Source organism: Chenopodium album, chromosome 14, assembly GCF_948465745.1.
Source record: "Chenopodium album chromosome 14, dcCheAlbu1.1, whole genome shotgun sequence".
Lineage (NCBI taxonomy): Eukaryota > Viridiplantae > Streptophyta > Magnoliopsida > Caryophyllales > Amaranthaceae > Chenopodium > Chenopodium album.
In genome coordinates this window covers 39,393,863-39,420,546 of record NC_137847.1, presented here as the reverse complement: position 1 = coordinate 39,420,546, position 26,684 = coordinate 39,393,863, and the positions used below count along the sequence as shown (strand labels likewise).

The following is a 26,684-nucleotide window of genomic DNA, read 5'->3' as shown; positions in this document are numbered from 1 at the left end:
GGGTAAAACCTTCTATATATGGAAGGGTAAAATAAGAGGCATCCCCGTAAAGCCCTAGAAGGTGAATAGTTTTACTATTCACCGTTTACAGCAGGCCGCGTGTCGCAGGCGGCACGTGGCAGGGGCAAATGTTTTGGGTAAAATTACCCTGTCCACGTGGACCAATTAGAGAGGACCACGTGTCAAGCCTAGGCAGGTCCATTTGGGCCAATTTCCAACTGACACGTGTCAACCTTAGATGCTTCCTAAATTGCGGCCTTCAAGGCCCAATTCCCAAGAGCGCCACAAAACGGCGCAGCCCACCAAATCTAGGTCAAATGACCTAGAAGGAGCACATTCACCAATGACCCTATAAATAGGGAGATATTCCTCAAATTTTGGGACAATTCAATCATTTATTACACCAACCCTACATTCTCTCACATTTGAAAAACACCTGATCTCGGAATCCGAGAAGATCTCATTTCATTTTCCGCACCTTCTCCTACTCACATTCAACTACTAACTTGATCGTCGGAGGCGGAGCTCCTACCACCCGGAGTCTCCGTTGTTTTGCAGGTACAGACCGAGTGCAACCAGTCTTCGATCCGTAACTCTCCCAAGGGACAAAACACCTAAAACAGATGGGTTTGTTGTAGTTTATTGTACTAGCCAAGAACCTAACACTGTTCAACCCACCCAAAACATTCAAAGTAAAGTTGTTAAGCCCACTGAAGTTAGGAGAAACCCTAGGTTTAAGCAACAAGTGGCAAATAAACACAAGGATGAGACAGAACACACAAAAAGGGGGTGATAAGGTTGTAGAGCATACTGAGAAAACAACAAGAAAGAAATTGTTCTCATGGAGTGTGAAAGGGAAGAAGAAGCAAGGTGAAGAGGAAGGTACATCTGGGAGAAGTAAGGTGAAGGGAAAGGGACAGGATCTAGATAAAGAAATTGTTCTCATGAGAAGTGGATAGTGGAAAGTGGAAAACAAAGGGTAAAAGGAAGAAGAAGATAAAGAGAGATGTTGAGTTGGAGTCAGAATCTAGATCTGGCTCCTCCAGCTTTGACTGCTATGAAACTGAAATAGAGTGGGAAGTAGGGGAAGAGGAGGGGGTAGATGAGGATGCTGATTTTAGGGAAGATTTGGACAGCACTGTTAAGAACATACTATAAGAAGTGAATGTAAGTTTACAGGGTGTACAAGATAAGAGTGAACATGAAGTGCAGAACCATGAGTTTATGCTTCAAAGTGAACTGTTGAGCAAAGAAGTTATTCTAAAGAGAGAGTTCACTTCTGATTCTGAGGAGTTGGATAGCTGATAAGTCTATTTTATATATATATTTATTCCCCGTTCCACGGTCATATTTGTGCTTATTTGAGCTCTGCGGAGCTATTTTTATTACTAATATACGTTTTCTAATGTTTTTGTAGAGTTGGTATTATTTTGTAGGAATTTGCAGATTTATGACGATTCCCGAGCTTATTAAGCCACACTATAAAGACATTGGAGTCGGATCGTATTTTATGACCAAATATTATTTGCCCAAGATTAAGCTAATTAAGTTTAGTTTGATGATTAAGGGCTCGATCAAGTGAGATCCAAAGTTTCAATATTAAAGTATTATCACAGATCAAACTAGTGTTGTCGATCAAGTGAGAAAGAATGAAGATTTGGGCCCAAGAAAAAGAAGCTGTCAAGATCCATCTCATTACTCAGCTAACCGGGCCCAATCGAGAGAAGGAGGCCACGAGTTTAGATAGGCCCGATTGACGTTAGGCTGCTTCAACGAATGGGCTGCCTACCTTGGGCTCGCTAATTTCGGGTTTTGTTTTGTTGATGTTTGTCGGTTTAGGAGTAGTAATTTATGGGGAATCAAACTCCATAATTTCCTTATAAAAGGAGGTAGTAGTACCGTAGGTTAGGGAGTTAGTTTTTTTTCCTTTTAATTTTCTTTTATTCTTACTTTCATATTTCCGTAACTTGCTTAGTTAGGATTTTCTTGAGTTTTTGTTTTATCTGGCTTTTCGTCTATTTTGTCTTTAATACTAATTACTTTTGCTTCAAGTTAGTTTTATGATTATATTTTTTATTTTACTTGGTAGTTTTCTTGAATATTGTTTATTATTATTATTATTGTTTTTATTATGCTTTCTTAATTGCTTTATTTAATTGCTTATTGATTTTAATTATGCTTTGTTTAATCGCTTTGATTAGTTTAGTTTTAATCATGCACGAGTAGTTTAATTCTAGGGTTCTTGGGGATCCATAATTAATATGAAGGGATAAGTTATTATTGTTGATTGTTAATGTTTTGGGTTAATTTCCTATTGATTGATTTAATGTTATGCAATTAGATTAGCGCTGGTTTAATTGTATGAGTTACGCAACATTGGTTCGAGATTCGAGAGATGAGAATTGATGTTTAGGCTTAGTGTCAATAGGCAGGTTAATTTATAAATGGTTAGGTCGAGATTCGAGAGATGAGATTTAATACCGGTAAATTAACTCTGTGATTGTAATACGTAGCGAAAGCCCTTTATGATCTGGTTAATTGATGCATTGATAATTGATTGTTATGTTTTATCCTAGAGTATTACTTATTGGTGAACCTATGCCCTAGGTCTTTTATTCATTGTTTTTCTCCTACTTTTATTTCTCCCTACTTTTATTCTTCGTAGTATAATTCCTTTAAATAACAACAATTTGGTTACTTAATAATTTAGATTATAATTAATTAATTAGGAATAAAAAGATTTGTTTCCCTATGGATTCGACCCTACTTCCCTATCTACATTAGTTAGAGGACTTAGGTAATTACTTTTGATTAGGTGATACGACTTTAGCCTGTCAAAATTTGGCGCCGTTGCCGGGGAAACGGTTTTATTTTTATTTCTGATTATTTTTGTAGTCTAGATTATTTTTTTATTTTTTTTTTTTTTATTTTTTTTTTTCTCGTCTCAGAGAACGCAAGTTCTTTGAGATAGTTTCTCATATTTGTTTGTTTAGTACAGATCAGGAATCAAGCATGAATCCACCACCACCACCTCCACCTCGCAAGCTTAGCGATTATTCGCAGCCGTCCCTGACGGATTTTCCACATCTATCTCCTACACCAAATCTCGAGGGAGTACAATTCGAGATCAAACCCCAGTTTATTACTATGATTGAAAGAAAGCAATTTAGCGGAGCTAAAGGTGAAGACCCAAATCTTCATATTGCAGATTTCTGTCAATATTGCAACACCATTAGGCAAGCTGGGGTCACACAAGACCAAATCAGGGAGATTCTTTTTCCTTTTTCTTTGTGTGGTAAAGCTAAATTATGGTATAATGGATTGAATAGAACTGCACTTGGTATTACTGACTGGGATACTCTTGTTTTGAATTTCTATAATAAATATTACCCTGCAGAGAGGACAGCTTTGTTAAGGAGTTCAATCCTAAATTTTTCCCAAGAAGCGGATGAATCTTTATATGAAGCTTGGGAAAGATTTAAGGATTTGCAGAGAGAATGTCCCCATCATAAACTAGAACAGTGGCAGATAATCCAAGCTTTCTACAATGGGCTTGGATATAATTCAAGAATGATTTTGGACTCTGCAGCTAACGGAAGATTTATGAATTTGGATGTGAATATATCGAGCAATGTTGTCGAAGAGATGGCTATTCATAACTCCCAATATGGGAATCCCAGAGGATTTGCAAATAAGGGAAAACATCAAGTCGATTCTATATCCTTTTTGCAAGCACAATTGACTTCTATTAGCCAGAAATTAGACAATATTAATAATTCTAATTCATCTTCCGTTGCTAATGTTTCTGCTATTGGTACTAACCCTGTAATATTTTGTGAAAATTGTGGTCTTGTAGGTCATTGGGCGCAGAATTGTAGGAGCTCACTTGAGAAGGTTAATGCTTTTCAGGCATATAAGCAAATTAGTCCATACTCCAACACCTACAATGCAGGGTTGAAAAATAACCAAAATATGTCGTACAATAGTACGAATGTGCCTAACCCCCCACCACAGGTACAACAACCACAGCAGAGGTACTACCAACCTCCACATCAGAGACCACAACAGGTTGTTACTCCTCCATTTGATTCTGACCTATCAGACATCAAAACGATGTTAGCTACTATGCAGAAGCAGATGCAAAGTAGAGATGCGCAAATTGACTCATTGATAGCACATAATAAAATGATAGATACTCAGATTGCGCAACTTTCCTCTACTCTGCAAACTCGCCAGCAGGGAGCCCTACCATCACAGCCAGTACAACCTACAGAATATGCGAATGCAATTACCCTGAGGAGTGGTTCACACTATAATGGGCCTCCTATGCCCAAAGATGATGAACCTGTTATAACAAAAATTGCTAATCCTGATTCCGTTATACCAAATGATGTTGTTACTAGCCCTGCAGGGCTCCAGGGTAGCACTAATATTTCTGGTAATTCTTTGCAGGGTAAACCCCAGGATAAGAGTGGTGATGTACAGAAACCAGTTATCAAACTTCCATTCCCTAATAGGCATTTAAAGAGTAAGTTGGATAAGCAATTTAGTAAGTTTCTGGAGATCGTGAAGAATTTGCAGGTAACGGTTCCTTTTACAGAATTAATTACTCAAGTTCCTGCATATTCTAAATTTATGAAAGAAATTTTGACTAGAAAAAGATCTATTAGTGAGGTAGAGACAGTTGCTTTTACCGCAGAATGTAGTGCTATATTACAGAATAAATCTCCACCTAAACTAAAAGATCCGGGTAGTTTTTCTATTCCATGTCATATTGGTAATCTGATGATTGATAAAGCTTTATGTGATTTGGGTGCTAGTGTAAGTGTTATGCCATTATCTGTGAGCTCTAAATTAAATATAGGTAAATTAAAATCTACCAATATTACTCTGCAAATGGCCGACCGTTCTGTTAAATATCCTTTAGGTATTTTAGAGGATGTTCCTGTTAGAGTAGGTAAATTTTATATACCTGTTGATTTTGTTGTTCTTGATATGAAGGAAGATTTGCAAATTCCGATTATTTTGGGTAGACCATTCCTTCATACTGCAGGGGCAATAATTGATGTGAAAAGTGGTAAACTTACATTATGTGTAGGGGATGATAATATTACTTTTAATTTAAATAATGTTCCTAAAAGCCCCATGTTAGAGGAAAAGTGCTATAGTGTTGATGTGGTTGATGTAAATAATTTTTCTAATAAGCCCCAAGCTCTCGTTAGAGATCCCTTGGAGGCGGTATTTTGTGTTGCATCTTCCGCAGGAAAAACTATAGAAAGAGCTCTAAATTGTGTAGGACTTGGGTTTGAGGATGAACAAGTGGAGAAAGAGAAGCAAGTTGTAGAGTTTGAGGCCGTAGTGAAAGTCTCACCCGATTGGGTGGCATTTGCTCAAACAAGCAAAAATACGAAGGAAATTAAGGCCAAGAAGAATTCTCGTGCAGCAAGTCGTAAAACACGACCTGGTCGTAGCTTGGAGGCGGGCCCGGTCGGGCCACGCTCGCCCGGTCGGGCGCGAGACTGCGGCAGCAAAACTGGGCAACTTCAAACAGCCATAACTTTTGCGTTTCTTAACGAAATTTTGCGTGTGACCTATCATTGGAAAGATTTTCAAGTCTACTTTCCAATGCAATTGGAATCACGTCATTATCATTTGTATAAAAAACGTTATGAGCAAAATAGTGGACCTGACTCGTTTTTGCCTCTTCTCTTACTAACACTTTGTTTCTATTTTGTCCAAAATTGTACCAAGGTGATGCATTGCAATGTTTGGGATGGTGGAGACAAGTTTGATGATGAAGGGTAGTCACTTGGATTACAAGCTTCCCTTTAAGCCAATGAGGACATTGTCTGATTTAGCTTGGGGGGATTTCTTGTATATTTAGGTACTCTTTCTTTCCCTTTTCTTTTTATTTTTCTTTGGTGTGCTTAGTTTAGCTTTTAATGCTTTCTTAGTACAGTTTTATTGCTTTCTAGTATAGTTTTATTGCTTTCCTATATGAGAAAAATACAAAAAAATTAAAAAATTAAAAAATCCAAAAATACGTTCCAATGAATTGTAAATCATGCTTCCCTGTGCCCCATACTTGAGAAAAACTTGTTTTGATTCTTGGTTTTTGATGATAAATATTGAGGATTAGTTGATCATGATTTGATATTTGATTGCTTGGATTCCTAAACTTGCGTCAATTTTGTCCAACTACATGTGAATATAGTGCTTGACTAGTTGATTTGGTTAGGAATGCGTGATTAGTTCCTGGTATGTCAATGAATTTGAGTATTGGTTTGCAACTATGAGTAGTGTTTCATAACTCACTATTATGCACATGTGGAGGACGAAGGCATTTGTTCTTTTAGGTAGCCTTTAGATTTATTTAGATACATTTGTTCCCTTCTTGCTACCCACGTTGTTGCCTTGACTTTTTATTGTTTATTAGCCACATTACAAGCCTATTTAGCCCCATTGATTACTAGTCCCAAGCTTGGCTTGGGGGAGCTATTAGTGAGTGAGGTGAGGGAGTTTGTATTGTGCACATTATTTGCACAATTTGGGTGGGTTTGAGAAGTTATTTGTTCTTGATCATATTTTTGTTTTGATGAGTTTTATTGTGTATATATTTGAAAAATAAAAGTGTGATGGAAAAGAAAAAAAGAGAAGTTCAAGAAAAAAAAATGAGAAAATAAAAAAGAAAGTGAACTTCTAGAAAAAAATGAAAAAAAGAGCAAAAAGAAAAAAAAGGTTTGATGTTCAAATTGTCTAAGTGAAGGTTTATCAAAAGAAAGAAAGAAAAAAATTGAGTTTCATTGTAAATATTTGAGTTTGATGTTTAAAGTTTGTTTATTCACTCTAGTTTATATTATTATATTTTTTATGAGTGAAATTTTGTAAGTATTGGGTTGGTTTATATTGTTTGGAGTATATTTGGTGGTTTGTGTTGGAGTTAGTTTTGTTGGAGATGTGTATGATCATTATATTTGGTCATGGGTTTATTAGGATATGGCTCCCTTTTAGCATAGCTTTTCTCTCACATATTCCCAAATTTATCCTACCCTTTTACCCTAGCCTTACATTACAAGCTTAAAAGACCTTTTGACCTTGTGCATAGAGTTGTGTGGATGTGAAAGTGTTGTTTATCAATGCAAGTTATGACTTGACATATTCCGAGCCGACTATTAGGTTGAGTGTATGTCTTTTTAAACACACGAGTGTGTGAGTTTGGGAGGGCATTGTTCACATAAAGGGGTTGGGATGGAGAGCGATCGAGTACATCTTTTACTCGCCACATAAATGAGAGTTGAGTGTGTGAGCACTAGTCTTGAATTCTATATGCTCTTGTGGTTTGCTCTATTTGACAATTGTTAGGGAAGCTTGGTAATTGAATGGATTTGATTGGTTGACTTTGATACATATTTATCGGATTTACCTTGAATTATATTTATTGATTTTAATTGTATTTGGGGTGAAGTATTGATTTATTTATTCATTGCTTTGCTTAGGGACAAGCAAAGGTTTGGCTTGGGGGAGTTTGATAAGTCTATTTTATATATATATTTATTCCCCGTTCCACGGTCATATTTGTGCTTATTTGAGCTCTGCGGAGCTATTTTTATTACTAATATACGTTTTCTAATGTTTTTGTAGAGTTGGTATTATTTTGTAGGAATTTGCAGATTTATGACGATTCCCAAGCTTATTAAGCCACACTATAAATACATTGGAGTCGGATCGTATTTTATGACCAAATATTATTTGCCCAAGATTAAGCTAATTAAGTTTAGTTTGATGATTAAGGGCTCGATCAAGTGAGATCCAAAGTTTCAATATTAAAGTATTATCACAGATCAAACTAGTGTTGTCGATCAAGTGAGAAAGAATGAAGATTTGGGCCCAAGAAAAAGAAGCTGTCAAGATCCATCTCATTACTCAGCTAACCGGGCCCAATCGAGAGAAGGAGGCCACGAGTTTAGATAGGCCCGATTGACGTTAGGCTGCTTCAACGAATGGGCTGCCTACCTTGGGCTCGCTAATTTCGGGTTTTGTTTTGTTGATGTTTGTCGGTTTAGGAGTAGTAATTTATGGGGAATCAAACTCCATAATTTCCTTATAAAAGGAGGTAGTAGTACCGTAGGTTAGGGAGTTAGTTTTTTTTCCTTTTAATTTTCTTTTATTCTTACTTTCATATTTCCGTAACTTGCTTAGTTAGGATTTTCCTGAGTTTTTGTTTTATCTCGCTTTTCGTCTATTTTGTCTTTAATACTAATTACTTTTGCTTCAAGTTAGTTTTATGATTATATTTTTTATTTTACTTGGTAGTTTTCTTGAATATTGTTTATTATTATTATTATTATTGTTTTTATTATGCTTTCTTAATTGCTTTATTTAATTGCTTATTGATTTTAATTATGCTTTGTTTAATCGCTTTGATTAGTTTAGTTTTAATCATGCACGAGTAGTTTAATTCTAGGGTTCTTGGGGATCCATAATTAATATGAAGGGATAAGTTATTATTGTTGATTGTTAATGTTTTGGGTTAATTTCCTATTGATTGATTTAATGTTATGCAATTAGATTAGCGCTGGTTTAATTGTATGAGTTACGCAACATTGGTTCGAGATTCGAGAGATGAGAATTGATGTTTAGGCTTAGTGTCAATAGGCAGGTTAATTTATAAATGGTTAGGTCGAGATTCGAGAGATGAGATTTAATACCGGTAAATTAACTCTGTGATTGTAATACGTAGCGAAAGCCCTTTATGATCTGGTTAATTGATGCATTGATAATTGATTGTTATGTTTTATCCTGGAGTATTATTTATTGGTGAACCTATGCCCTAGGTCTTTTATTCATTGTTTTTCTCCTACTTTTATTTCTCCCTACTTTTATTCTTCGTAGTATAATTCCTTTAAATAACAACAATTTGGTTACTTAATAATTTAGATTATAATTAATTAATTAGGAATAAAAAGATTTTTTTCCCTGTGGATTCGACCCTACTTCCCTATCTACATTAGTTAGAGGACTTAGGTAATTACTTTTGATTAGGTGATACGACTTTAGCCTGTCAATAGCCCTAGAGGTTCTGATGATGAGCAAGACAATTGTCCATGGTTTCGTGCTAATAGACTTCAAAAAAACCCATTCAATTGCTTAAAGGGTAGAAGCTCCTTAATAACAAATTGTTGAGGAAAGCTTTAAGGGTTCATGCCATTGAGAATAGGTATGTGTAGACACCTAAAAATGTCTCCCCAAAACCAAACCCGATGATGAACAACCTTTCACCACCATTATTGTTAGGGTTGAGTATTTAACATTTGGATTTCTTAATCCATGTTTCCATTCAATACATTTCATAAACCAATCCAATTCATAGCTCATTTCCCTAAACCATAACTTACTTTCCACTTTTTGTATCCACATCACAAAACCGAGAGAACCTGATTTTGTGGCCCTATAATTTTGATCCAATTATTATTTGGTTGGATAGTCCTTGAAATAATCTTTCCAACAATATATCATAAGCCCAATTCCGATTTAAAACGAAGAAGATATGAGCAAAATACTAAACTCGACCCAAAACCGACACCCTTTCACTAAAATTGTCATATCTTAAAATCTACAATTTATTTTGACCTGATTCTAATTTTCTTGGAAATAATACTTGATAAGCATTCCAATGATATATTATATGTCTTATTCAGAGTTATGGATCAAAAGTTATAGTAAATTTAAAAATGCGTAAAAAACTGGAATTGTCGCGCAACAGCAAAATTGCCGCGTTACGGCAATATCTGACGTGGCACGGCAGCTGGTACCGTGTCACAGCAGTCTGTACCGTGTCGCGGTACACTTACCATGACATGGTGCACTGTACCGTGCCACGGTGGACACTACCGCGTCGCGGTGCCCTGTGCCGTGTCACGGTACATGTTTCGTGTCACGAGATGATCCCGTGTTTTCCCCGTGTGCTAGACTTCACGCGCTTTATCCTCCGTAGGTTAAATCTTTCCCGCGTCACACCAAAGTACCCCGCGTCACACTAAAGTATACCGTGTCACGGCATTTCTTGCCGTGTCGCGGCATACTGCTGATGTGTCGCGGCAACCTTTTTTAGGGTTTTTATCTTTTTAGGGTTCCGTATGTTCCCTCTGCTCATTTTCCCTATAAATACCCCCCTCCTTTCTACAGTTCGGGGCACCAAATCATTCTCTCTTCCTCTCTTTTACACTAAAAATCATTCCCTCAATCTCTCATATTCTAAACCTTAAACCTATATTTCTAATTACATCATTCTTCCCTTAAGCACTCTAAGGAGTCCATACTTAACCCGAGGTTCCGTCCTTAAACCAAGGCGTGAAAGGTAAAATTGACTGAGGGTTTGGACCAAATCAACTCTACTTTTTATTTAATTTAATTTCAATTTGATTTATACTTTTATTGAAGTTACTAACAATTTATTCATGATGTAGCAATTTTAAAGGAACGCGTGTAATGTGAGTAATTAATTATTTTAATTACTTATTTTATTTTTATATTGCTAGTATCATGATTAGGTTAATTTATATTTAATTTGACTAACAATTTATTGTTAAATTGCTTTCAATATTAATGTTTATTCTATTATTATTAATTGATCACCATATTGCATGTTTAAAAGGAATATGTAACTGAAAATCACGCCTAATAAGATAATTTGGATGACTGATTTAGGTTCCTTTTTAATCTTGTTATTAAATCAAGTGATCACTAATATTTTAGAATTATGTGTTGCATTAATATTCAACCAATTTAGCCTAATAATAGTTTGAAGAAAATTGAATATTTTGTTTGCATGCCTTTGAGATCGCAGGAATCATTTTTCACTATAAGAATCGAGTAGAGGCCAATACGAGCGAATCTGACTCCATGACTCACTTCGTACCATCATCCTTGATCCTCCTTTCGTGGTTCCGAACCATATGGAGTTAGTAATCTCATGGATTATGAATGGGGTGTAACCTTTAGGGGTCAACTGTTGTTGCCTATCGTTGTCCCTTAAACGTGGTTGCCTTTTATGATCCGTGAACGGTTTACAAGTTCCTTAAAAACTTATTGGCGGCTCCCTACTATCGTTGTCCCTAATCGTATATGTTAATTCCCACTTCCTAAGAGTGCCAAGCATATTCACACATGCTTAACGTAGGCGCACTTCAAACGCCGCCTACAGTATGATATTGGTGTTTGCACAATGATAGTAGCAAATTAACCATCCAGTGTAGGAGGAGGTGTCTATAACACCCCAATAATTCTCCCTTTTCCAAACCACTTACTTTAAATAAAAATAGAGGAGAACCATTGACATGTTACCGCCACGTGTTAAAACGTTAAAGCTTTATCAAAGTATCGCAGCGAAAATCCAAGTTAAATCTTAAAATAATATAATTTAGAAAACCAATAAGTCAAAGCTTACAAATTGGAACCATAAAGGCCCTTATTAAAACCAAACCAATATTCAAAATCCCAAAACATAATTAAAATAGTGAAACATAAATAAGTTCAACACAAAGAACGAATACTCTCAATCACACCAATCCCTTGACAATGCGTATGTCAAATCCCCGAACTTCACATCATCAAGCTAACCTGTGCAATACGCTCCCCAATAATACAAGTGTAATAATTGGATCATCACAGGGTCATTGAAAGGCGAAGGCCATGACCAAAAGAAACACATACAAAAGCACGCAATCAGCAAAGCTGAGTACATACAAGCTACAACGTACAAAACCTAGCATGCTCAATTAATTAAAGTAAATAAACATACAACACGAATTCATTAATCAAGACTCCATACTTGAACAATTCAATTGACTCAACATACTTACTAACCAATTCCAAACACTTGACTCTTTATATTTAATTTGATTAATTTAATTTGGAGTAAGCAATAGACGAGGTTGTCCAACCCACCAAATCATTTTGGTCCCAATTGACCATTTAAAATAAAATTTTAGCGCAATGCAAGAATGGGCGCGACTCCATTCTCACAAAGTTAGTCTAGGATCCATCTAACTTTCATTATAAAATAAAAATGTAAATACCAAAAGAGAAAAGGACATGTTGATCAAACAAGCCTCGAAAAGCCACGGGCTACCACCGTGTACCCCAACCCATAATTGTCAATACTCTAGAAGTGCACACTTTCCAGAGTTTTATTGCTCATCCATGTTTCACTTTACGTGATTACAAATTTAATTAATAGCCGACTCATTCAACCATACATAACAATCATACATCAATTCACTTTTTGTCTTATTTAGGACAACGGTGATCACATCACAAATTGACCTTTAATTCTATTAAACTTCCAAATTATCCAAAATTGTTGAACATAGTCAACCCACCTAGCCATTTCGGCTTAATTCACTTTTACTCAACATACTAACAAGTCATGCTTGAGTAATAAATAAAATAATAATAAACTTGTGGAATAATTAATAAATTCATTCCACTTAAACCATTTGATTCCAATCATTCAATAATCAAAACATGGTTAACAAACCAAAACAATAAAAATATGCTTGTATCAACATTCCATACAAACAATTAATCCAATATAATTCAACATGCTTCCATTGATGAGTGTCATTTATGGCACTCATAGGGTAGTCTTTTAGGTTATTTCTTTCCCTTTTTCATGCTTTTTTCTCTTAGTTTTGGTCCTTTTTCCTTTAGTTTCTCCTTTTTCCTCTTTTCTTTATGATCCTCGTGTTTTTATCGTGTTTTCCTTTATTTTGCTCTTTTTCCCTTTTATTTCCTTCCTTTATTTACTTGTGTAGGTATTGTGAGATTCACCTTTGCAAAGGATGCAATTCGGGACCTCAATGATCAAGCAAGGAAGAAGCATTTGGCTAGAGAGGGCTTAGAGAGGTCTCCAAGATATTTCCAGCAGGCCGCGGGCGCGGGCCATCTTGCCGCGGGCGCGGGCCCAAAATGCTCAAAAATGTCAAAATGAGGCAGGAACTCGCCGCGGTTGCCCCGAGGGCTTCCCGCGGGCGCGGGCAAAATGGAGAGGCCTCTCCACTCAGAGAGACCGCGGCCCCTGATCAGCCTTTGGGAGCAGAGGATCGTCCCGCGGGCGCGGGTCCCTGATGCCGCGGGCGCGGGTGCTGCCCAGATAGCCCGCGGAGGGTTCCGTACCCATTTCTCCGCGGGCGCGGGAGCTGCCGTTTTCTTCTTAGATTATAAATAGAATTGTATTTCCTTTTTGAATCCAACTTTTTGATAATATTTCATTAGCTTAGTTTTAGAGAGAGAATCTAGAGAGAAGTTAGAGAGAAGTTCTTGGTTTTGGATTTGTAACTCAACATTTGATCAATCAAGTTTGGATTTCTTCATTTTCAATCATCAATATTAGTGAGAATCTCTTCCTTCTTTCATCTCTTACTTACTTGCTATTTGATTTTTGCTTTATGCTTGTTTTTTTCTTGGATTTGAGTTTGATATTATTGAATACTTTGATTTCTATTAGATTTTGATATAGAATGATGATCAATACAATTTCTAGTTATTTGTTTTTTAATTCCACCATGATTAGTGAGTAGATTAGTTGCTAGGGAAAGGGGGAAGCATGTTTGATTAATGGAATTGCTAGTTGATGCTCTTTGATTGGTTGATTTGTTGCAATTAAATTGGTTGACATAGTTTTGCATGAGATTGATTAGATTAGGATTGATCACCCTATAAGATTAATCTAGATTGCATTGCAACTCTTAATGACATGACCAATTGATTTGAAGGTTGCTCTAATTGATTGAGTTTGCTTGTGATTCTTCTTGGTTTGCCTTTCATAGTGACCACTAGATTGGCATATAGGAGATAGCATTTGAACTCTCTTGATTGCTACTATTGTTTGTCCATTGCAATACTTGAATTAATTGATTGAGCTTTAAACTAGCATTATCATTGATCTTGCATGTGGAACCCATATCCCTAGTGTTTCGACCCTTGATTACTTGTTAAATTTGATCTAGTTCACTTTAGTACCAACCATGATCTCATTTTCGACTTCGAGGTAGCTTGACTTAGACTTTAGTTTTCATCATTGCATTCCCTTGGATCGACCTTTAACTTGCCCTATATTCATATAAGGTTGGTTAGGTGTTTACAAATTTAGTTTGACTTGGGGAAAGGGTAGATAACGACATGCATTTTCCTCTTGTCATGCATCCATAATTCCATACAAACATAATCAATTCACCAAAACATGTCTCATAAACATAAGCACATGAATTAATTAAATGTATAACCAAACAATTCCATCAAAGTGTTCTCTAAACATGAAACTAAGTAGTGGTCGGCAACCTACAGGCGGCGCCGGCAGGTTTGGGCAGTGGTTGTCTTAGGCGGTAGGGAGCTTGCTCACGTAGGAAGTAGGAAAGAAAAAAGAAAGAAAAAAAAGAAATAAAAAGGAAAAAAGAAAAGAAAAATAAAGGAAAATAAATAAAAGAAAATAAAGAGAAAAGAAAATAGACTAACCTTTTATGTGGGGAAAAATTTTGGGGATGTATGGGGTATTTATAGGAGAGAGAGTTGTAGGGTAAGTAGGAATATTAGGCCCATAAAATTAATGGGCCAATTAGGTAAATGAAATGGACTAGGCTTTATTTGTATGACATAAATTGTAGAATGAAGGCTCATAAAATAATTTGTACTAAAATAATTTTCGACCCAAATTAATAATTTGAAACTTTTGAAATTAAATTCCGAAAAAATACAAATACATATTATAAATAAAATAAAATTTCATTTATAAAATATTTAAAAAAATACGGGGGATTACAGTGTCAGTGCAAATGGAATTCTAAAAAGTGTAGGCTGCCTAAGTGTACTTGTGTAGGGGGCAGAAGATGCCATTTTAGGGTGGTCGCAAGGAGGTCTGTTGTAGGGAATATTTCAAGCATTATAATAACCCCAAACTTGAACCCCACTGTGATCATACACTAAAGTACGGTGGCGTTCCAAAGGGAAAGACAAAGAGCAAAAAGAGTCGCCAACAAGTTTTAAGGAACTTGTAAACCCAAAAGACAATCCAAAAGGACCATCAACTACTCCATAAGGTCTTGAACCAAACAGGGTTCGGGGATGAAGGTACGAATCCAATCTACAAAAGAAAGGACCCGCCCTATAAAATAGGCCTCTACTTTGTTCTGCTCGTATTCATGCGCGCTTTTCGAATAACATACAAACATTATATTAATCCTACCCTGTTTATCTATGTTGGTTGAATATTAATGCACAAATAAGACTATTATTGGCGATCACTTGAATTAAAATCACATTAGCCTAAACCAAATTATTAATTATCTTATTAAGCGTGATTTCAAGTACAAATTCCCTTTAAACCTGCATAAAAGGCGTGATCAAGCAATAACAATAAAACAATATAATATCAAGCAACATAATAATAAACAATAAATAATAATCATGATAACCATAACGATGATAATAGTATGATAAGGCATAATAAAGCTTGATAATAATAGCAAGATCCTAGGCATGATACTAACAAGATTAATAACCAATCCTAGCATGTCACTAACAATAAAGATCAAAGCTTTAAACCTAACATGGTACTAACATGATATTAGAAATAATAAAGGCATCATAAACATGACACTAGAAAGCAATAAAAACATCCTAACATGATACTAGGAATTAAAATAATAATAAGCATGACATCTACATTATGAAAGAAATAGGGAGTAAGCTAATCTACTTACTTTGAAGCCTCGTACCTCTTTCTAATAACAAAATACACAAGTTAGTAAACTTCAATGAAAATAATAAACAATAATTAAAGAATCAAATTAAAATCAAATTAAATAAAGTTTAGACTAGTTTTGGACCAAACCCTCAGAAAATATCAACCTTGCACGTCTAGGGCGAAGGCAACTTCGAACTTGACTAGATGACTCTAAGTCTAATGTATGCGGAATATTGTAAAACTAGAAAAGAGAGAAAGAAAGCATAAAGTGCTCAAGAGAGAAAAGAGAATTAATTGTTGATGATTGATAATTCATCCTTCTGAAAACAGGAATCCGGACGCTATTTATAATGAAAATAATCCGGAAAAACACGGAATTTGATAAGGAATAAAACTCCACGCTGTCGCCAGGAATGGACTCTGTCGCGACGCGACAATGTCTGTCGCGAGGCGACAGGGTCTGTCGCGCGGCGACAGAGTCTGTCGCGTGGCGACAGACTTGTCGTCTGGCGACAGCCTGTATAAGCGCGTTTTTATCTTTACACGGAATCCGATCTTTAATCAACTTGATCTACGGAATCCGTACAGAAGATAAAATACGTATTTAAGATAATAAAACAATATTTTATTCCAAATAAAAAAAACCTTTAAAGATAATTAATTATTAATCCTATCAATATTAGAATTAAAAAGAACTTTCTAGAAACTTCTAGAAAACTATAATTAATCCTAATAACTTTAGGAATAACAATTAATATTGGGCCCTCCTCTAGATCATTGGGCCGTATTAAAATAAAGCACCGGGCCCAGTTTAGTATTTTGGCCATAACTTCCTCAATATTCATCGGAATTGGGCTTATAATATATCGTTGGAAAGGTCTTTTCAAGCCCCATCCAACTACACTATTATTGGACCCTTATCAAGGACCAAAATAAACTGAAATGGATATTTTCAAATAAATAAAGCCATTTTCAAAAACAGAGAGAAAAGAAATTAATTAAAACTAAACCGCGACACTTGACTTTCGAATCACTTTCACCTAATTCGATTATGTTTCGACGCACAAGGCATTCATCACTGGGTTTGGTTTTGGGGAGACACAAATGGGTGTCTACATCTGTGAACCAAGATTTTTGGCAGATTAAGAATTTGAATTTGAAGCACAAGTGTATAAGGGTAAGAAGAAATCTCAATCTTACTGTTGAGTTTTTAGTTGACAAGTACATTGAGAATGGAAAACTGACCTAGGGTGAAAGTTAAAAGGATTCGAAAGAAGGGTTTTGGTTGATCTTGGCATTGAAATTACATATAGCAAATCTTGGATGGAAAGGGCAAGGGCTAAGCTAATGATTTATGGATTAGTAGCAGAACAGTATGCAAGAGTGTGGGACTATGGGAAGGCTCTCGTGAAGTATAACCATGGAACACAATGTAATGTGGTAGTTGATGGGATAGATCAGATTGAGCCCCCATTATTCTTGAGAATGTTTGTTTGCCTTGCACCTATGGCAAAAGGCTTTCTCTCTAGCTGCAGACCACTAATTGGGGTTGATGGATGCCATCTCAAAGGTCCATATCTAGGTTAGATAATTGTTGCAGTTGGTAAGGATGGCAACAATAACATACATTTTCCCTATTGCGTGGGCTACAACTGAAATAGAGAACACGGAGACATGGGTTTGTATTCCTTGATAGTCTAATAAAGGCCATAAAAGATGAAAATCAAGGCTTGGGTTTTACCTTTATGTTAGATAGGCAAAAGGTAAATATATGAACCCTATCCTACATATTATGTCACCTAGATATTTCATACTTTGTTCAGTTGACTGATTTAGTGTTTACTCTATGTCAACAGGGCTTGTTAGAAGCTTTGCAGCAGGTTGTTCCTTATGCAAACACAAGGTATTATGTGAGACATATATGGGCTAACTTCAAGTTACAATTTAGTGGAGCAACTTTCAAGGAGCTATTCTGGTCAGTAGCAAGGGCTACAACATTGATATGCCTTGATTATTGTATTCACTTGGGTTTATGAACTTCTATGTCATTTTGTTTGTTTCATGTATGTGAATTTGTGGGACTGTGTGGTTTCTGATGTGTTAGTGAATTTGTTGTTTTCTAATGTGTTAGTGAATGTGTGTGAGTGTGTGTGACTGTGTGTGACTGTGTGTTGTCTGATCTGCCTCTGTATGTGTTTGGATGTGTGTGAGAGTGTGTGACTGTGTGTTGTCTGATTTGCCTCTATATGTGTTTGAATGTGTGTGAGTGTGTGTTGTCTGATCTGTGTCTGTATGTGTTTGAATGTTTATATTTCTTTTGTAGTTTGACTTTGAAGTAGTAATGGAGTCAATAAGGTTCTTGTTTGAAGATGCATTTGAATATCTTGGTGACATCCCACATGAGCATTGGTCTAGACATGCCTTCAGTACCTTCCTAAAGTCAAATATGTTGCTCAACAACATTTGTGAGACTTTTAATGCTGTAATCAAAGAAGCTAGGGATAAGTCCATTTTGACTCAAATGGAGTGGCTAGAAGGTATATGATGAAAAGAAACAACGACAAATGGGAAAGTTTTCAGAAAATGGAAGGAAAGGTAGCTCCATACGTCAAGAAGGCATTCCAGAGGATAGAACCAGCTGCAAGGCATTGCATTGTGCAGGTTTCTAGAGGTGACAGCTATGAGGTGGAGCTTAACTCTGATATAGTAACAGTTGACCTAAGCAAGGCAACATGCACTTGCTATCATTGGGACCTAATTGGTATCCCTTGTGTCCATGCATATGCATGCATCATGGACAAAAGGGCCGACCCAGAGGATTATGTAGACAGTGCTTACCTTGTGTCAACATATATGTTGGCATATAGGTTTGAAGTAGCACCTATGCCAGGTCCACATCATTAGGAAAAGGTGAAGTTGAGGCAACCACTCCCACCAGCCATCAAAGTACAGCCTGGGAGGCCTAAGTCCAAGAAGAGGAAGTTGGAGCAGGGAGAACAAGGTGGGCAGAACCAACAAGTCCAACATCCATTGAAAAGGAGGAGCACATGTAAGAATTGTGGCTAGCTTAGACACTATACTAAGACATGCAAAAATGCTTCTGTCACACCAGTAGCTATGTCTTCCCCAAAGAAAGAAGGTGGTAGACCACATTTGAACACTTCTTGGGTGAATGACCAGAGACAAAAGAAAGCAGAGAGAGATATAAAAAAAGGTAAGAAAAAGGGTGATACATGAAGTATGTGCTATTTTGAGTTTTGACAAAAAAAAATAATAAATTATGTGTGTTTTGCTTTATAGAGTGCACTTGGTGGTACCCCTTGACCAAATAGTATTGAGTGTAAGAGGTTCCCTCAAGAAGAGCAGCAGAAGAAGCAGCAGCAGCAGAGTCAACAGCAGAGTTAGAAGCAGAATCAGCAGCAGACTCAGCAGTAGAACCAGCAGCAGACTCATCAGCAGAATCAGCATCAAACTTAGCAGAGTCAAGCTTCATCTGTAATACCCCGTATTTTCATACGTATTTTCCTAATTAGTTAATTAATTATTATTTTCTAAAAAGGTTATTTTAGTAATCCAACTTACTATTTAAATCTTGGAGCCAAAATGATATTTGAATTTTGGCGCCAAAAGTATTTTAAAAACAAATTATTATTTTGGATAAGATTTATTATCCATTTATTTATTTTAAAAACCTGATTATTTATATATTTCGGATATTTTAATTAAGGCAAAAGCTATATTTTATTATTATTTTAATAAGGTCCGAAAATCCCATTTAATGGACTAATAATATCGGATTTCCTAGTGTGCAAATCTGATTTTATTGGTTAAATTATTTGGTGAATAATTGGTATTTTATTAATTAATTATTTTATACAATAAATATTATTTACACAATTATTTTTAATTCCTTAAAACTAGCAACATAATTTCCTAAATACTAAAGATGAGGGCCGAAAATATGAGCTTAGGAAAGCTCAAAAATTTCGGCCACCCCAAGTGGATTTTCTCAAAATTGTTTTGGTAATTTGTATTTTTAATTATTCCCTTAAAATCTTTTATTTTCCTTAATCCTATTTTTCCATCTCTTAAATCTTTAGCCATCTTATTTTCCTACCTTATATCCCCCTTGATTATTCTCCAAGTAATCCCTCTTACCATATTAATTTTCATGACATACATACCTTCCACATTCAATTAAACACAATCACCCTAATATTAAAACTTTCCTTAATTCTTTTATTCACTTCTCCAAGTAATCTCTTAAACCCTGCTTACCATAATTCTTCCTACATTTTCCTACCATAACTCATACACATGCTAGCCTATAAATACCCCTTTATTTCATGATCAAACACTCACACAATTCTCATAATTTTCTCTCAAATTCTCTCATCATTTTCTCTTATTTTCTTTTCTCCTTTTCTTATTTTCTTTCTCCTCCCTTGCGCCACCATCGAGCACCACCCCAGTCACCACTCCGGCGCCACCTGTCGCCGCCTCCGACCACCACCAGTCGCGGCAGCCACCTGCTACCGCCACCCCTCCTTGCTCTTCTCTTCTTCGATTTTTATTTTCTTTTCTCCTTTCTTCTTATTTAATTAATTATTTATATTATGGGGAATTTATAAAATTATAATAAATGGTTTTAATTAAATAAAAATTAGATTTTTATTATGTTCTTGAGAAAATAATTTTAAGGTTCATGTACATATAGTTGGGAGGTTTTAATTTAAATATTTGTGATTATTTGTTAACCTTATATTAATTAAGGTTATATTTATTTGTAGGGTGTTTTTTATCAAGCTACTTGAGGGTTCTTTTGAGGTGTTTTGCAAGGATCAAGGTACGTTAGGTGGTTAGATACCTTGAAAAAGATTGGTTTGAATAAGCATGTTTGAATGATTTCTTGTGATGATTGAATTAAATTGAATAGAATTATGATAATGAAATAAAAGTATGTTTAAATAAATTGGTTTTGATAAATAAATTGGAGTATTGATTTTATATCATGCTTTAAATGATTAAAATTATTATTCATGTTTTAAAAAGGTTTGATATTGAAAGCATGTTGAATTTAATAAAGGAGTTTGAATTAGTTGGAATTATTGGATTTAAAGAGGATTTATTGAATTGTTATTATTAATGCTTTACAAGCATGTTAGTAATCCCACATGCGGATTTGGTTTATTGATAAGGCCTTGGACTTTGTATGACCGGGTCTTTCCTCAAGAATAGCCTTGTAACATAAGGAGACTAGCTTGGGGGGTGTGCACACTTGGGAGAGGAATTGGTTTAATTGGTTTCTATTTATAGTTATTATTAAATAAAGAAGAGTATTGAAGTTTTCCGCTGCAAAGTATTGGTTTTTTTAGTAAGTTTGAGTAGTCTTGCGTAATCACGCGACGGTAATACGCCTAAGTATATCTCTACAGTATAATTATACGTATTATACTAGTAATTCCATAGAGGGAGATTTGGGGGTGTTACATCATCCACAACAACTGTCACTTCCTCTACACCAGCTACTAGATCTAGGACCAAGTTGTAGCCCATTAGACTTAGGAAGTAAATGTATTTGCACCAAACTTGTATGTTAACAGAAGGTGTTGGTTGGGGGTATTATTTTGAGCATTTTGAAGAATATTAGATGTGACATGATGTAATTTGGATGGATTAGTTGTTATGCATTTGAGTGTTATGTTTTGGATATTTGGTCAAGTTGATGGAATGCAATTTACAGATTATTAGCCTCTCATATGTGTGTTGTGTTGTTTTTTTAAAAAAAAAAAAAGAAAAACACTGCTATCATTGACAAAAGGAAATATGCATCAATATATGAAACTCAAAGGTATGACAAATTCAAACCAATCAATGTGTACAAAAATAAATTGTTCATTTCATTACTGTATTATAATTAGCTCAACAAACGGTCATCCCATCACTCCACCTCCACACTAAACCAGTTTAGTCAGAACAACACAACCAAATACTAACAAAACAGAAAACATAACAACTACAACATCTAAAAGCTTGCTGTTAGAATTGCCATTGTTGCTAATCATCTTCTTCCTATCACCACTTAGGTCCTTGCATTTCAATTTCAAAGTGTCGACCTCATTCAGCAAACATCTTCTTTGACAACTCAAGCCATCAACCTCCCTCTTCAATGAGTTGACTTCAGCCTTTATCAGCTTTTTATCAAGCACAAGTTGGTTGATCACATCTCTCTGCCAATCTGTTCCATCATCAGTGTCAACCCCATTCAAAACACTTGCACCCCTAGTTTCAGTGTTAGGGTCATAGAATTTGCAAGCCCTAAATTTCCTCCCTAGGTTCTCCCTTGTCCAGATGTCAACTTTGCAAAAGGCAATCCACAATTGCATTTCTTTTGGTTGTGGGAGATGAGTTATTCCATGACATCTTCCAACCTGCAATAACTATAAACAGATGTCAATGCAACCCATTCCATTACAAAATCTATTATACACATCATACTTAACCACACCTACTCATTGTGGTGGCTGCCCCCCATAATGAGGATAACCAAGGGGTGGCCATGTCCCATTTTGTTTCATCCTGTACTCCAAGATACAGTCAGCCAAGAAACCAGGTTCATCTGCGCTCCCAACATGTATGGTATACATGTCCTTATTAGGTAATCTCCTAATCACCTTGAATAAATCACCATCATCTTCTAAAGTCCTATACTTCCCTTTATAGATATACTGAAATGAGGGGTGCAAGAGGTCAATAGATCCTTCTACTGGGTCTTTAATGTCACGAAGTTGATCTTCAAAATCTATTGATGTATCCAACAAGTTACTCTTGCCTACTTCATATTCAATGTCAATAACAACACTCAAATACTTAAATCTCAAAACCACCTTATATATTCTCCTCCATTTCTGCCACAAGAATTGCAACAACAAATAAACATAACAAGCTTACAATAGGATGCAATCAATCATAATAGTACATGATTAAACAAACTGAAAACACCATCACACAAAAGTTAACTAACAATCAATCACAATCAGTATGAGAAACCCCAATTCATTACTGTTTTGGACAAGAACCTAATTAACAATTCACTACTTAACTAATTATTCGTGCTTTAATCAATCACCCTAAATCAGAACTACTTCGTTGTTCGAACAAGAACCCTAATTAACAAATCCCCCAATTAAAGTGCGTAATTTAAACGGAAAAATGAGATTACCTAATTCGACTTCAGCTTCTTCTTGTGGATGCGTCTGCAATTAGGGGATGGTAAATCAGTGGGAATTTGGGAGAAAATGAAATAGAAATGGCTAATTGATTTAGGGGAAGAGTTTTATAAGAAAAAAATCGGGGCTAAATTCATTTAGAAAACAAAATATAGTCGTTATTAGCCGTTAAGTGGGCCCTACACAAGATATTTCCAACGGATTTTTAAAATGGATGGTAATATGAGTAGTTAATTAATTTAAGGGGTGGTAATTTAAAATAAAAAATTAAATGGGTGGTTATTTCGAAAATAGTTACATTTTTTTTGAGAAATAAAATAGTTACATTTTTGGGTGGTAATTTAAAATTTTTCCTTATAGAATATTATTTTTTAAGGTGAAATGAACCGGCCTAACAGATACTAAAGACTAGATCTGGCAATTGGGTCGTTTGAATCGGATATGGGTTGAGTCTTTTCAGGTCATAAGATGATCGGGTTGGGTTGATTCATGCCAACATAATGAATCTAGGGGCTTGTTTGGTTGACAAAGAAATTAATTTCTTATGAGCATTTGTATTTCACGGGAATTAAAATCCCACATCAAATTTCCTAGGAATTTACTAAACTTGTTTGGTTGTTATATGGGTATTTACAAATCATTGGAATTTTGAATTACTAAGGGGGTGCTTGGTAATTAAATTCCCATGTTTTGTGGGAATTGGAAATTCCCATGATTTTACACTTCCCATATTCTCACCTTTTATGGTCTACCAAACAAGCCTTTTATTTCCAAATTCATGCGAATTTTCAATTCGTCCATTTTTTGTGTGCAACCAAACAACCCCTAGGGGTGTTCAGAGTTTGGTCTAAACCGCACCAAACCGCAAAAGTTTAGTTTACGATTTCAAAATTATGGTTTGGTTTGTGAAAATTTTCAATACAAAGTATCACTAAGTATTAATCACCACCGACTCCATCAAGTAATACTTTGTATTGGTTACCAAATAAAGTTTGGTCTAGTGATAAAATTTGCATCTCACAACATGAGGTTGTGGGATCAAATCCCACTAAAGACACTTTAGGGTGGGGATTCCCTTACCCTTCTCCCCCACTCCCAAAGTGTCTAGCCCGCTAACCAAGGCCAGGAGGATCTGTGAGAGGTTCCAGCTCGGTAGGGCTCTTCTCCTTACCACAAAAAAAAAAAAAAAAAAAAAACTCCATATTGGTTAGTGTATTTAGAATAGTTTTTTTTAAGGTAAGATGAAGGACCCTACTGAACCGGCACCTCTCACACATTTACCCAGTCCAACGCTTGAAACTAAAGGAAGGAGGTAAGGGAATCCTCCTACTCCTAAGCATTTTGTAGTTAGTGGGATTCGAATTTAGGACCTTAAACTCTCAAAGTTACAAAATGAGTTCTCCAGCTTGGTAGTGTATTTAGAAGAGGCCACCTCCATTATTCACTCTGATATACAAGACATGTATATCAGGTGGAAATTTTGGTAATTTTATGCAACTTTGAAAAAAAACAAAACAAAACAAAAACTAAGGGATCGTTTGGCATCGTTGTGGTTTTCTTTTTTTGGTTTTTTGTTTTTCAAAGCCATATGATGATATATGGCATATAATGAATAAAAAATTAGTCTAACTTATTAAAATCCTAATAATTTTGAAAAGTGGAAACACTTTTTTCTTGTTTTCTGTCTTTGGATTTTGGTTTTCAAGAAAACAGAAAAATAAAAACAAAAAACGATGTCAAGCAAGCCCTTAATATTCCCAATTCCAAATCTACTCATAGCATCACCATCACAACAACCACTACCACCCGAAATCCATTACAGGTTGTGTCAAAAAAAAAAAAAAAATCCATTACAAGTACCACCCGAAATCCATCACCACCACAATCCACACTCTTTTGATCTTTTCTCTTTGTCTTGTTGATTTTTTCTTCTTCCTTCCTCTTCTTGTTCATCCTTTCTCAACCACAATGACCCACCGCCGCTTCACGGCGGTAATATAAAGACACCCTAGTAGCAAAGAGTGTAAAATTAAGGTCATAGTAACCCTTTAGGGAATTCATCTTCTTTGCGGTGACATCTTCATCTCAGCAACATTTTTTTTTTTTTTTTTTGACAAGGATCTCAACAATAATGATGTTGCGTTGTTGCTCATGGAGATGATGGAGGAAATTCGAGCAGCCAGATGTGAGAAAGAAGAAGAATGGGTTTCCAATTTATTTATACCTAATATTATTACTGAAATTACCAATATACCCCTGAGATACATAGTTTGTATTAGGGTTGAGCAAAACTACCCGAAAAACCGAAAACCTGAAAATCCGATCAATAACCGTTAAGAAAATTAGGGTACCCGATCTGATAACCATAACGGGTTCGGGTACCCGTTTCGATAATTTGTTATTGGGTATGGTTATTGGGTATCATTTTAAAATTAAGGATTGCCTGATCCGATCTGATAAAACATTTTTTTTAGCTTTTTTTCCCTTCTTAAATCTATTTTTTTAAAATCTAAACTCTTACTTTTCTTCATAATCACATTATCATATCAATGATTAGTAATATTATTAATAATTTGGTCAAGATCATATGATATTGTTGTTAATTAGTGGTAAATGATGTCATGATACTACATAATTAAGTTTAATTATCATTATTGGATATCTTATTGGGTACCCGATAACCGATCCGAAAATCCGGGTACCAAAACTTACCGGTAGGGCTTGCAATCCCTGACCCGACCCGAACCCGACTCGAAGTTAATAAGATAAACCCAAACCCAAACCCAACCTTAACCGAACCCAAACAACCCGAATTCGATCCGATTTGACCTAAATTTCATATTTCGTAATAATATTAAGTTTTACACTATTTTTGATAGTTTCTAAGCATAACCCAAAATCTAACCCGAATCCGACCCGAATTACCACCCCTACTTACCGGTTCGGGTTATGGTTATCACTTTTAGTGATTTTGGTTAACGGGTATCCGAACTGTTAGTACTAATGGTACGGATACCCGTCCCATGCTCACTCTTGAGTTGTATATCAACCTGGTTAACTTGTACTTGTATTGAAAAAAAAAAAAAAAAAAAAAAAACTTGTATTTTCTCGTACGTAGTATCAATAACTTCATACTAAAAGTAAAACCAGAAATGACACATGTCATTTACTGGTTAAAAATTTTCCCTCCATTTATCCTTTTTTTTTCCCCAAAAACTTCAAGAAAACTATTTATAACCCATAATATATTCTTTCCCGATTGACAACAATATTCTTTCCATTATCAAAATAATACCACTATCGAAGATTCATACCGGCTGTTAGCTTTCCTTTCTCACAATAGTTTCGGGGGGAGCACTAGTATAATATCATCAATTTTTTTTTTTTGTTTCACTTTACTATTTTTGAACTTTATTTCAATTTAAAAGAGAAAATTCATTTTATAACCTTATATATGCATATACTATATATATTCGTATTAATATATAATAGCACAAATATTAATAAAAATTTTCATTTTTTTTAATAAAAAAAATTTGTAGACCTTAAACTTTATTTAAAATAAATAAATTGTATACATTTATTTATATAAAGTATTATTGAATTAGCATTGTAATTTGTTACAATATGAAGTTAGTAACAACCATGCTTAAGTTTAGAATAGTAGAAATACGTTTGCATCAAAACAAAAAAATAAGTTACGGAGTACAAAA

At 35.4% G+C, this 26,684-nt stretch overlaps 1 non-coding gene across 1 annotated transcript; it reads right to left on the bottom strand.

Moving 5' to 3' along the window:
• Nucleotides 1–3,408: 3,408 nt before the first annotated feature.
• Nucleotides 3,409–3,515, bottom strand: LOC145580412 (small nucleolar RNA R71). The gene has a single exon (XR_014099460.1). It is a non-coding gene; the product is annotated as a small nucleolar RNA R71 (small nucleolar RNA).
• Nucleotides 3,516–26,684: the final 23,169 nt, after the last annotated feature.